The sequence below is a fragment of the Urocitellus parryii genome, chromosome 8 (assembly GCF_045843805.1).
Source record: "Urocitellus parryii isolate mUroPar1 chromosome 8, mUroPar1.hap1, whole genome shotgun sequence".
Lineage (NCBI taxonomy): Eukaryota > Metazoa > Chordata > Mammalia > Rodentia > Sciuridae > Urocitellus > Urocitellus parryii.
In genome coordinates, this window is record NC_135538.1 from 118,105,466 (window position 1) to 118,117,133 (window position 11,668).

An 11,668-nucleotide genomic window follows, 5' to 3' on the forward strand; every position below is an offset into this window, starting at 1 on the left:
CAATTCTCCCCAGCCTGACAAGGTGGACCCTCCTTCCCAAGACCCCTCTGAACTCACCTGCTGCTTCTCTCCCCATGGGCTCTAGTCCAACAACACTGGCCTCTGTGCTTCCTCACACCTCAGCACACTGCCAGCTCTGCATGGGCTCCTCCTGCAGGAATCCTTCTTCTAAATGGTCCTACAACTCACTCCTCCTTCTCCAGAGTTATGTTCCCATCTACACACCACCTCACTGAACACTGCTGCCTGCCCACACCTGCCTCCCATGTCCCTGACTGCCCACACCCTGCCCTGCTGCATTTCCCATCCTGGTCATCTCCTCCAATAAACTTAGGCCTCTCTACCTACTATTACTCACTCTCTCCAACTAGAAGGAAAACTTTATGACAGAATTTCTGTCTGATTCTTTCATAGAATTCCACCTAACAATCAACATTTCATTAATATTTCAGGAATAAAATGAAAGAATTAACGCTTGCAGCACACACACAAAAAAAGGCAAGAAAACAAAAATTGAGGGAAAATATACTTTCAAATGGTTTATATCCTGCTGTTTAAAACCACAAAGTAAGACCAATGGGGACACTCACCCATGGACAGCTGGACAAGGAGAAGCAGGGAAGTGAGACAGCAGAGCAAGGAGCGACTGCAGTGCCCTTCCATATCTTGAGAGCTGGGGAGAGAGATGGGATGAGGGCCAAGACCTGCAGGCAGGAGGTAGGTCCAGCCCAGAGCTCCAGCGCCTCAGCATAGAGTGCAGGGCTCAGGACTGGACAGCAGTCCCCTGCTGGAGAAAAGCATTTCCTAGTGGCACATCATACTAACAGGGTGCTAGGCCCCCCACAACCCTGACACTGACAAACAGCTGAGCTCAGGATCCTTCCAGCTCTTCTGAGAAGATTGTGGTATCAGGAAACCATTAGAATTCCCTGGTAAGAAAATGTTCCTTTCTTTCCCAGGCCAACTCAGGGCAGCTCTACTCATCCCAGAACACCAGGCTCTTCCATTCCCATACCTGGAGCTCTGTGGTGGAAGCCATTTCTCTCTCTCTCTCTGTTATTCCACACCACTCAGGACCTCCCCAGAAAGGAGGGCCCAGATTCAGGGCTCTCATCAGGAAGGACATCCAGCTCCTGCTTCTCTCTTGTTCTGCCCCCTAGTTATGCCCAGGTTTGGCCTGGGCACTGTCAGAGACACACACATCCTCAAGGAGGCTGTGGTGCCCATCACAGGAGCCCTGAACCCTGTCCTGACTTTTTAGATAGGGAGTTCACCTAAACCTGAATCTCACCTGTCCCTTCCACTCTGGGCTCAGGACATGATGCTTCATTGGCCGAACATATCCCCACCAACAGGTTTCTCCTTTCCTTCTGTTTCTTAAGAAAGATCTCATCCTGAGAGGTAAGGGACCCTTCCTGGAGACAGAGGATAGAGCTAAAGAGCCCTGGTCAGAGAAAAGACCCCAAATCACCTACTGTTTGGAAGTGGCAGGGAGAAGGCAGTCTGTGGTATTAGGAAGAACAAATTCTGGGAGCCAACTTCTAGGCTGCCCTCCAGGCTCAGCCACTCTCCAAATAAACTTCTTGGCCTCCATTTCCTTCTCTGTATGATGGGCATACTTACAACATCTACCCCCAAGTTTGTAATGAAAATGAGGTGAATTTGTAGTCACTACATGTAATTAAAACAGGGCCTGGGCCCAGAAAATGTTACAGAAATATCATTAAAACAAATGAATATAGGAACAACCCTCATTAAGCTTCTCCTGGTTCTTCCTAGAACAAGACTGTCTCACCTACCCACTCCCATTGCCTCTTGCACCAGCTCATCCGCAGCTTCTTTCTGCCACCAGCTTCTCCCTGGTTTCCTCCTCTTAGGTCAGAGTTATCTTCAAAGCCAACTTACCTGCTTCTGTGTTCTCCCACCTATGAAAGGCTGTGACTTCCTGGAGAGTCTCTAAACACAGCAGCTGGAGATAGGTCAGAGTCACAAGGACCCCAGCAGGCCACAAAGCTGCCCTCAGAATTTGCAGCTGCCCCAAACTGCACTTAGAGCCCTACCCTCTGCTTCTGAGTCCAATGCTGGGGTCCCAAATTCCTCATTTCCAAAAGGCAATTGGTCCCCAGGAATAGGGGAAAAAAGCAGAGCCAGACATAAGTTGCAGTGATCTCTGCAGATTCTCTGACAAGGGGACCCCACTAAGCCCTCCCAGTTAGAGGAGCAACCCCTCTCTGCTCCTTCCACCATCTAAAGCGAAAGCTTGCAAAAGGATCTTGGGCAGAGTGTGCCCTGCCCTCTGGACATCGCTCCCTTTATCAGGAAGAAAGCAGCACAGCAGAGCAGCAAAAAGAGGGTGCCCACAATTTTCCTGGAACACTGCAGAACAACCCACTTAGAGGTGAAATGCCACAACCACCCAACAATGCCACCATCAATCCCTGCCCTAAGGACGAACTCTAACTTGGAAATGTTAGGGGCATGATACAAAAAGAAGAAAACAAAATTATATCAAATCCCTACAAATTATCTAGAACTGTGCTACATAAATTTTACTTATGGTTCTCATTATTACAATTGCAGAGATAAAGCCATGAGCCCTGCCATCTGATAACATGAATCTAGTAACTTCCTAGAGAAGGGAGAGGCTAGATATGCCAGGAGACTGCCTCCCACCACCACATCTCCAGCCCAGCCCAGCCCCCTGCCCCAGGTAACTCAAGTGAGCAAGATCCTGAAAGGGACCTTGGACTCTCAGTAGCCTCAATTACATGGCCAGAAAGCTTATCTCACCCTGACCTGAGCATTCTCCCTCCCAAGGTGCACTTTGCCTTCCATTTGGGGAGGAGGGGGTGGAAGTGGTGACAAAGTGCAGGTCAGGTCTCCTTAAAGAACAGTGGCAGAATCCTTGACCAGCACTGGCAGGGGATGCCGAACCTCAGTACTGTCCTCTCCCAGCTCATCAGGATCGCCATTCACCTGCTTTGACAAGAAACACTATTCAGTAAACCACAAATAATTTTCTTGTATAAACCTAAATGATCCTAATACTACTGAGGTTAATATTAACTTTCTTTTATGACCAACATGTAATAAATACCTCTTATCTTTTCCCATATTAAATGTTTTCTAAATAGCTTCGGATAATTGCCAAAGCCATAAAACAATGGTTAATGTAAAATGTATTAAATTCATTGAGATTCTAAAAATGTGACAGTTGATATAAAGTACTTAAGTCTCCCATACCCCCAATTCAGTTCATACTGCGGATTGAACACATCCTGAAATGTCCAACCACCAGTATCTGAGAGACCTCCTTATCCCTCTCTCTCTTAGTGGAGCCAGGCCCTGGCCCAGCCCCACCCTGAATTCAGCTGCTAAGCCCTCCTGGCTGGAGCACCTGCCCCACCACCTTCTGCATGAGTGATTCACCCGTTCCTCATCTGAGATTCCAGGGACATAAAGTATCCCTCCCACTAAAGCCCTGAGATAGAGAAGGGTAAGGGTGTGAGGCCAGAGGGAGAAAAATATACATGCCTATAGAAAATTGAGTGAAAAGTATTAGACTAATGAAAAGCAAACAATAACTAAAAATTGAAAGGAAAAGACAGCCAACTGAGAAAGCTACCATAAAAAGAAAGGAGCAGGGCTGAGTGTGTGGCTCAGTGGTGGAGCCCTTGGCCAGCACATGTGAGGCACTAGGTTCGATCCTCTGCACCACATAAAAGTAAGTGAAATAAAGGTATTGTGTTCATCTACAACTATTTTTTTTTTAAGAAAAGGGAGGCTGGAAGGTCAGACCTGGCATTTGGTCTGCCTATTAGGAGATGAGACACTAGAATGGACACATAGGCCCAGAGTATCTGAAACATGTTCCCCAGTTACTCCAAGTCAGATCAGTTGCAGAGAGCCAGCACAGGCACTGACCATATGTGTGACCCATCAGTGACCTGGAAAGAATTTACTGATGTTCCCAATCCCAGGTAGGTCAGGCCCATGTATGGTCAAGTGTGAAACAGGTGAGTCCCAGTGGAGGGATTTCAGAACTGGATCATGGAAAAAGGCCTAGAGGTCTCAAAGGTTGACCTCTGCCCCTCAGAGAAGTAGAGGGGGGCCCAGGGCAAGAGAGGCCCTGTCTAGCCCCAAGAGGCACATTCTAACATTCCCTAGTCCTGTCCTGTCACAGAGACTCCTCCTCTCAGGCACAGAAAGGGCCTCTGCTCTCCAATAACCACCAAGAAATACTTAGGCACACCATTCACTGAGGGTCATTTTACCTTGAACATTTTATACCTCATTCCCATGATGATTTAGTACAATACCATGAGGACTTTCTCACTGTCCTCATTCTAGAGCTGAAGGATGGTGTCTCTACAATAGTGGAAGCTATCCAAGGTCACAGGGTCACATGGACAAACACTGACAGGGGCATGTCTGCCCCAAGGCACAGTGTAAATCTGAAAGAGTTGGGGGCACCAGCACTTGGAATGCTCCAGGGACCTGGGGGGGGGGGCAAAAGGGAAGGAAAAGAGTACATCAGAAGTTCTATCATAAAAATTTTACCCTTATATCTATTTGTTCTTATACACTGAATAATATGTGTACATATTTGTTAGCTGCATTTTCAAAATACATAACTTTTAAGGAGGGCATATGAGGTTGGTGTTGTGGTTCAGTGGTAGAGCACTTGCCTAGCATGTGTGAGGCACCTAGTCCAACTGTCAGCCCCACAAATAAATAAATAAAATAAATGTTCATTGACGTATAAAAAAATATTTTTTTAAAAAAAAGGAGGGCATGTCCAGAACCATTTGGAAACTCCCTCCCAGAGAGGAAGGAATGACAACATCCAGCAAGAGGGTGCTCCATGGATGCCAGTTCACTCTTGGGCCAATGGAAAGGCCACCCAGGCAGTATCACCCGGTTTCCTCGGCTTCTGCTGCCCCCTTGTGGCTAGAATGTGTAAGAGAGAAAGGCAATTTCCAGAAGGAAGACAGAGAAGGTATGAAGGTGCAGACAAGAAATCTTAAAACTGTGGGGCTAGGGTTGTGACTCAGGGGTAGTGAGCTTACCTAGCATGTGCGAGGCATTAGGTTCAATCCTCAGCACCACATTAAAAAAAGCATGTGAATAAAATCAAGTTAAAAAAAAGGAATCTTAAAAATGTGGAAGGGATTAAAGGAAACAAGACATAAATAAAATGCCAGATGCTGTAGGATTCCAACTATGTGAAGTTAAAGAATAGACAGATGGAAGCTGTGGTGACAGAGTCATATGAGGAGATCTCTGGCAGGCTGAGGAGGTAGTTAAGACAAGAAGAGGTAGCAGGGTGCCTCCTGGGGTGAGGGAAAGCTTCATATCTTCAACTGGGGTGCTTCCTCAGGCATACACACATGTAAACTGTGTCTGGAAACTAAAGATCAGTGCATTCAAGAAAAAGAGAAAGCTGATCACAATGGCACACACATATAAATCCAGCAGCTCAAGAGGCTGAAACAAGAGGATTACAAATTGGAGGCCAGACGCAGCAATTTAGCAAGGATCTAGACAACTGAGCAAGACTCTGTCTCAAAATAAAAACTAAAAAGGGCTGGGAATGTGCCTCAGTGATTAAGCACCCCTGGGTTCCATCCCTACTAGAAAAATATTTCTACCTACCTAAAAACGTTGTGTAAAGTTTTTTTTCCTCTTCTCTCTCTCTCTCTCTCTCTCTCTCTCTCTCTCTCTATATATATATATATATATATATATATATATATATATATATATATTTGAAGTAGAGATTGAACCCACGGGTGCTTAATCACATAGGCACATTCCCAGTGATATATATATATATATATATATATATATATATATATATATATATATATATATAAAGAGTTTTTGGGAGAGGGTAAGAGAAAAAAAGCTATTCACCTTACACAAAGTTTTTAGGCAGGTAAAACTTATGTATGATAAAAGTAACCCTGGAAAATCCTTTTAACACACATTAAGCATACATAAGCTTTTTCAGCTTACAGTTTTAGTCTTCATTATTTGATTGATGTCCAAATTTCCTCTGGAATATAAATTTCATGGTGGTGTGCATGTGTTCCCAAAGCCTGGGATTACTGAGCCTGTCATTTCATGGCTATTTAATAAATATTTGTTTAGTGAATATAACTGATCACATGGATTGCCCTGATGCTTTGGGGTGACTCAGCTCATCATGGGGGAGCACATGCTGGAGCAAAACCTCTCATCTCAACTGGCTGCTCTGAAAAGCCATCTTTGCATTGTTCCTGGGTACAGCTCCCCACTGCCACAACCACCTCTGCGCACCTCCTCTGCAGCCATGGACTCTGGCAGCTTTATCGCCACAGTCCCTGAACTCTAGTTTCCTTTTTAACCCACTGTATGGAATCACTGGCAGGCCCCACCATGTCAGAGGTGGCCGTGGACACTAGCTCTGAAATCACCACCAAGGACTTAAAGGAGAAGGAAGTTGTGGAGGAGGCAGAGAATGGAAGAGACCCCCTGCTAATGGGAATGATAAAGAGAAAAATGGGGAGCAGTAGGCTGACAATGAGGTAGATGAAGAAGAGGAAGAGGGTGGTGAGGAAAAGGAGGAGGAGGAAGGTGATGGTGAGGAAGAGGATGCAGATGAAGATGAGGAAGCTGAGGCAGCTACGGGCAAACGGGCAACTAACGATGATGAGGATGATATTGATACCAAGAAGAAGAAGACCGATGAGGATGACTGGACAGCAAAAAAGGAAAAGTTAAACCAAAAATAAAAGGCCACCATGACCTGTTCACCCTCCACTTCCCGTCTCAGAATCTAAACGTGGTCACCTTCCAGTAGAGAGATCCGCCCACCGGCTCGCCCACCTTGGGCAGAGCCACCAGAAGATGACATGCGCTCTTCACCACCCAACGAAAATTACAACGTGAATTTGCAACAGGCGAGGGAAACAGAACCAATACTTCCAAGGTTATGCTTTTTTTCTTAAAAGTACTTTGAAAAAGTAAAACTTGTTTATATTTTTTATTCGCATTTTATAATTTTGTACATATTGTTAGGGATCAGCCATTTTTAATGATCTCGGATGACCAAACCAGCCTTTGGAGCATTCTCTGTCCTAATTCTGACTTTACTTGTGATGTGACCATGTTCATTATAACCTCAAAAGAGAAAAAACATTGTAAAAAAAGCAAAAACAACAACAGCAAAAAAAAAAAAAAAATCTTATTCTGAGCATTCCAGTAACTTTTTTGTGTGTATGTACTTTAGCTGTACTATAAGTAGTTGGTTTCATATGAGCTGGTCCACTTTTTAAAAGATTTATTTCTATTTTGTATGGATAATATCATGTTATCTGCATACCAACTTTTCTGTTTCAAAAAAAAAAGTGTGCCTGTAGCTCCTTCAAAAACAATATAGTTCATAAATGTACAGGCTAAATGGAAGGAAGGATATGACAAGTAATATTCTTCTGTTTTTTTAAACACTTTATATGGTAAAAATACTATCTTGTTAAATACAAAATTATATACTGCTATGGTCATTGTTCTCAGGATGATGTAAGTAGTCACTATCTCCACAATTTTTCACTGTAATGTATCTTTTTTTTTAATTAGGTACATATGACAGCAAAATTCATTTTGATTCATTATACACATTGCAGGACAAATTTTCATTTCTCTGCTGTACACTATGTAGCCTCACACCCTATGTGCAGTCTTACATGTACCTAGGGTAATGATTTCCATCTCATTCCACCATCTTTCCTGCCCACATGGCCTTTCTCCACCCTCCCTCCCCTTTACCCAATCAAATTTCCTCCATTTTCCCCATGCCTCTCCCTCCCCATTTTGGACCAGCACCCACTTATCAGAGAGAACATTCGGCATTTGGATTTTTGGAATTGGCTTATTTCGCTTAGCATGATATTGTTCAACTCCATCCATTTACCTGCAAATTCCATGATTTTATTCTCTTCTAATGCTGAGTAATAGTCCATTGTGTGTATATTCCATAGTTTATTCATCCATTCATCTACTGAAGGACATCTAGGTTGCTTCCACAATTGAGCTATTGTGAATTGAGCTGCTATGAACATGATGTGGCTGTGTTACTACATCCTTTGGGTATAGACAAAGCATTGGGTCAAATGGTGGATTCATTCCAAGTTTTCTAAGTAATCTCCATACTGCTTTCCATATTGATTTCACCAATTTTTTTATTTAATTGATTTTATTTTTTAAGTACACAACAGTGGAATGCATTACAATTCTTATTACACATATAGATCACAATTTTTAAATCTTTGTATATAAAGTATGTTCATGCCAATTCATGTCTTTACATATGTACTTTGTTTTTTTGGCATTGTAATTCTTATTACACATATATACTACATTTTTAATATCTCTGTTTGTATATAAAGTAGATTGATACCCAATTCATATCATCATACATGTACTTTGGATAATGATGTCCATCACATTCCACCATCCTTGCCAATCCCCTGCCTCCTCTCTTTCTCTCCCACACCTCTCCCCTATCTAGAATTCATCTGATCCTTCCATGCTCCCCCTTCCTACCCCACTATGAGTCAGCCTATTTATATCAGGGAAAACATTTGGCATTAGTTTTTTGGGGGGATTGGCTAACTTCACTTAACAATATCTTCTCCAACACCATCCATGTACCTGCAAATGCCATGATTTATTTTCTTTTATTGCTGAGTAAAATTTTATTTAATTTTTATCCATTCATCTAATGAAGGGCATCTAGGTTGGCTCCACAGTTTAGCTATTGTGGAGTGGTTGTACCAATTTGCAGTCCCACCAGCAATGTATGAGTGTACCTTCCCCCCCACATCCTCACCAACATTTATTATTGTCTGTTTCTTGATAACTGCCATTCTGACTGGCGTGAGACGAAATCTTAGAGTAGTTTTGATTCCCATTTCTCTAATTACTAGAAATGTTGAACATTTTTTATATATTTGTTGATTGAATGTATATCTTCTTCTGAAAGGTATCCATTCAGCTCCTTAGCCCATTTGTTGATTGGATTGTCTGGTTTGTTTGTTTTAATTTTTTGTAATTTAATTTTTGTAATTTAATTTTTTGTTCTTTATAAATCCTGGAGATTAGTGCTCTATCTGACGTGTACATGGCAAAAATTTGCTCCGAAAACAGGCTCTCTTCACCTCATTGATTGTTTCTTTTACTGAGAAGAAGCTTTTTAGTTTGAGTCCTTCCCATTTATTAATTCTCGATTTTATTTCTTGTGCTTTAGGACTCCTTTTTAAGGAAGTCAGGGCCTAATCTGACCTGATTAAGATTTGGGCCTACTTTTTTCTCTATTAGGCGCAGGGTCTCTGGACTAATTCCTAGGTTCTTGATCCACTTTGAGTTTTGTGCGTGGAGAGAGTTGGGGGTTTATTTTCATTTTGCTGCAATTGGATTTCCAGTTCTCCCAGCACCATTTGTTGAAGAGGCTATCTTTTTGGTACCATTGTCTAGTATAAGATAACTGTATTTATTTGGGTTTGTCTCTGTGCCCTCTATTCTGTACCATTGGTCTACATGTCTGAATAGATGCTAATACCATGCTGTTTTTGATTCTATAGCTTTGTAGTATAGTTTAAGGTCTAGTATTGTGATGCCTCCTGCTTCATTCTTCTTCATAAGGATTGCTTTGGCTATTCTGAGTCTCTTATTTTGCCAACTAAATTTCATAATTGCTTTTTCTATTTCTATAAGGGATGACATTGGAAATTTAATTGGAATTGCATTGAATCTGTATAGTGTTTTGGGTAGTGTGGCCACTTTGACAATATTAATTTTGCCTATCCAAGAGCATGGGAGATTTTTTTCATCTTCTAAGATCTCCTTCAATTTCATTTTTTAGTGTTCTGTAGTTTTCATTGTAGAGGTTTTTCACCTATTTGGATAAGTTCATTCCCAAGGATTTTATATATTTTTTGAGGCCATTGCAAATGGGATAGGTTTCCTAATTTCTCTGTCAGAGTACATCATTGATGTACAGAAATGCATTTGATATATGGGTATTGATTTTATATCCTTCTACTTTGCTGAATTCATTCATTAATTCCACAAGTTTTCCAGGGGAAGTTTTTTAGACCCTCTAAGTATAGAATCATGTCACCAACAAATAATAATTTGACTTCTTTTTCTATTTGTATCCTTTTAATTTCCTTCATCTGTCTAATTGCTCTGGCCAGAGTTTTTCAAGGACTATATTGAATAGAAGTGGTAAAAGGGGGCATCCCTGTCTTGTTCCAGTTTTTAGAAACAATGCTTCCAAATTTTCACCATTTAGAATGATGTTGGCCTAGGGTTTAGCATAGATAGCTTTTACAATGTTGCAGTATGTTTCTACTGTTCCACGTTTTTCCAGTGTTTTGAACATGGAAGGGTGCTATATTTTGTCAAATGCTTTCTCTGTATCAATTGATAAAATCATATGATTCTTATCTTTAAGTCTATTGATGTGATCAATTATATTTTTTGATTTCCATATGTTGAACCAACTTTGCATCCCTGGAAAGAACCCCACTTGATCATGGTGTACTATTTGTTTAATATGCTCTTGTATGCAGTTTGCCAGAATGTCATTGGGAATTATTGCCTCAATATTCATCAGGGATATTGGTCTGAAATTTTCTTTCCTTGATGTGTCTCAGTCTGGTTTTGGTATCAGGATGATACTGACTTTGTAGAGTGAGTTCAGAAGGACTACTTCCTATTCTATTTCATGGAATAATTTGAGGAGTATTTGGTATTAATTCTTCCTTGTAGGTCCTGTACAACTCAGCTGTGAATCTTCCTGGTCTCAGGATTTTTTTTTGATAGGCTTTTGATGCTGTCATCTAATTCCTTGATTGAAATTGATCTGTATAAATTGCGTATGTTCTATGACTCAGTTTGGGTTGATCATATGACACTGTAGTGTATATTAACTCCAACAACAGTTTCTCTGGAATCAGTCATTGATCACAGCTAAAATCATATTATAAAAATTCATGAGGAAATGAAGCAAGTGGAAACAAAGTTTGGTCATGGGTTCTTTCATATGTGACTTCAGTTGACCTCAATTTTGTAACCCCTATGCTGCCATTTGGCACCATAATGAGCCAATCTGTATTCCAAGTACCAACAGGTAAGTTGAGAGGAAAGATTAAGCAGTTAAGTGAAACAAGCAAAACATGCTGAAAATGGTATGGCCAAGAAATTCTGAGCAACATGATCTAGCATTAATGTCATCACATTCTAAATCAGATGATATAATTCTGAAGAAGACTGAGAGGGAGATGTGGGCACAAAAATTTTGGAGTGAAGAGATGAACACTATTGCTTCCATCCTCATCCTTCTCCTTTCCTTATTGTTGGAGTTAACCATTTTACTAAATTGATTAATGCCTCAGTTACTCTTTCTCACATGCTGTGAGCAATTCAGCACCCTCCTTTAACAGGTACTAAGTTATTGTGGTTTAGATGATTCCATCAAAGTCCAGAAACCACATAAATCATTTGAATAAGGAAAACTTAATATAAACTTATTCATTCCTGAGGCCCTGGGTTTAATCCCTAGCACTGAAAAAGTAAAAAGAATTAACAATTAAAGGTGGTTTTCTACTAAAAGAAGTAAAAG

At 41.3% G+C, this 11,668-nt stretch overlaps 1 pseudogene; it reads right to left on the reverse strand.

The window, feature by feature from the left end:
- Positions 1-10,999: 10,999 nt before the first annotated feature.
- LOC113177655 (protein cornichon homolog 4-like) lies at positions 11,000-11,377 on the reverse strand (annotated as a pseudogene).
- Positions 11,378-11,668: the final 291 nt, after the last annotated feature.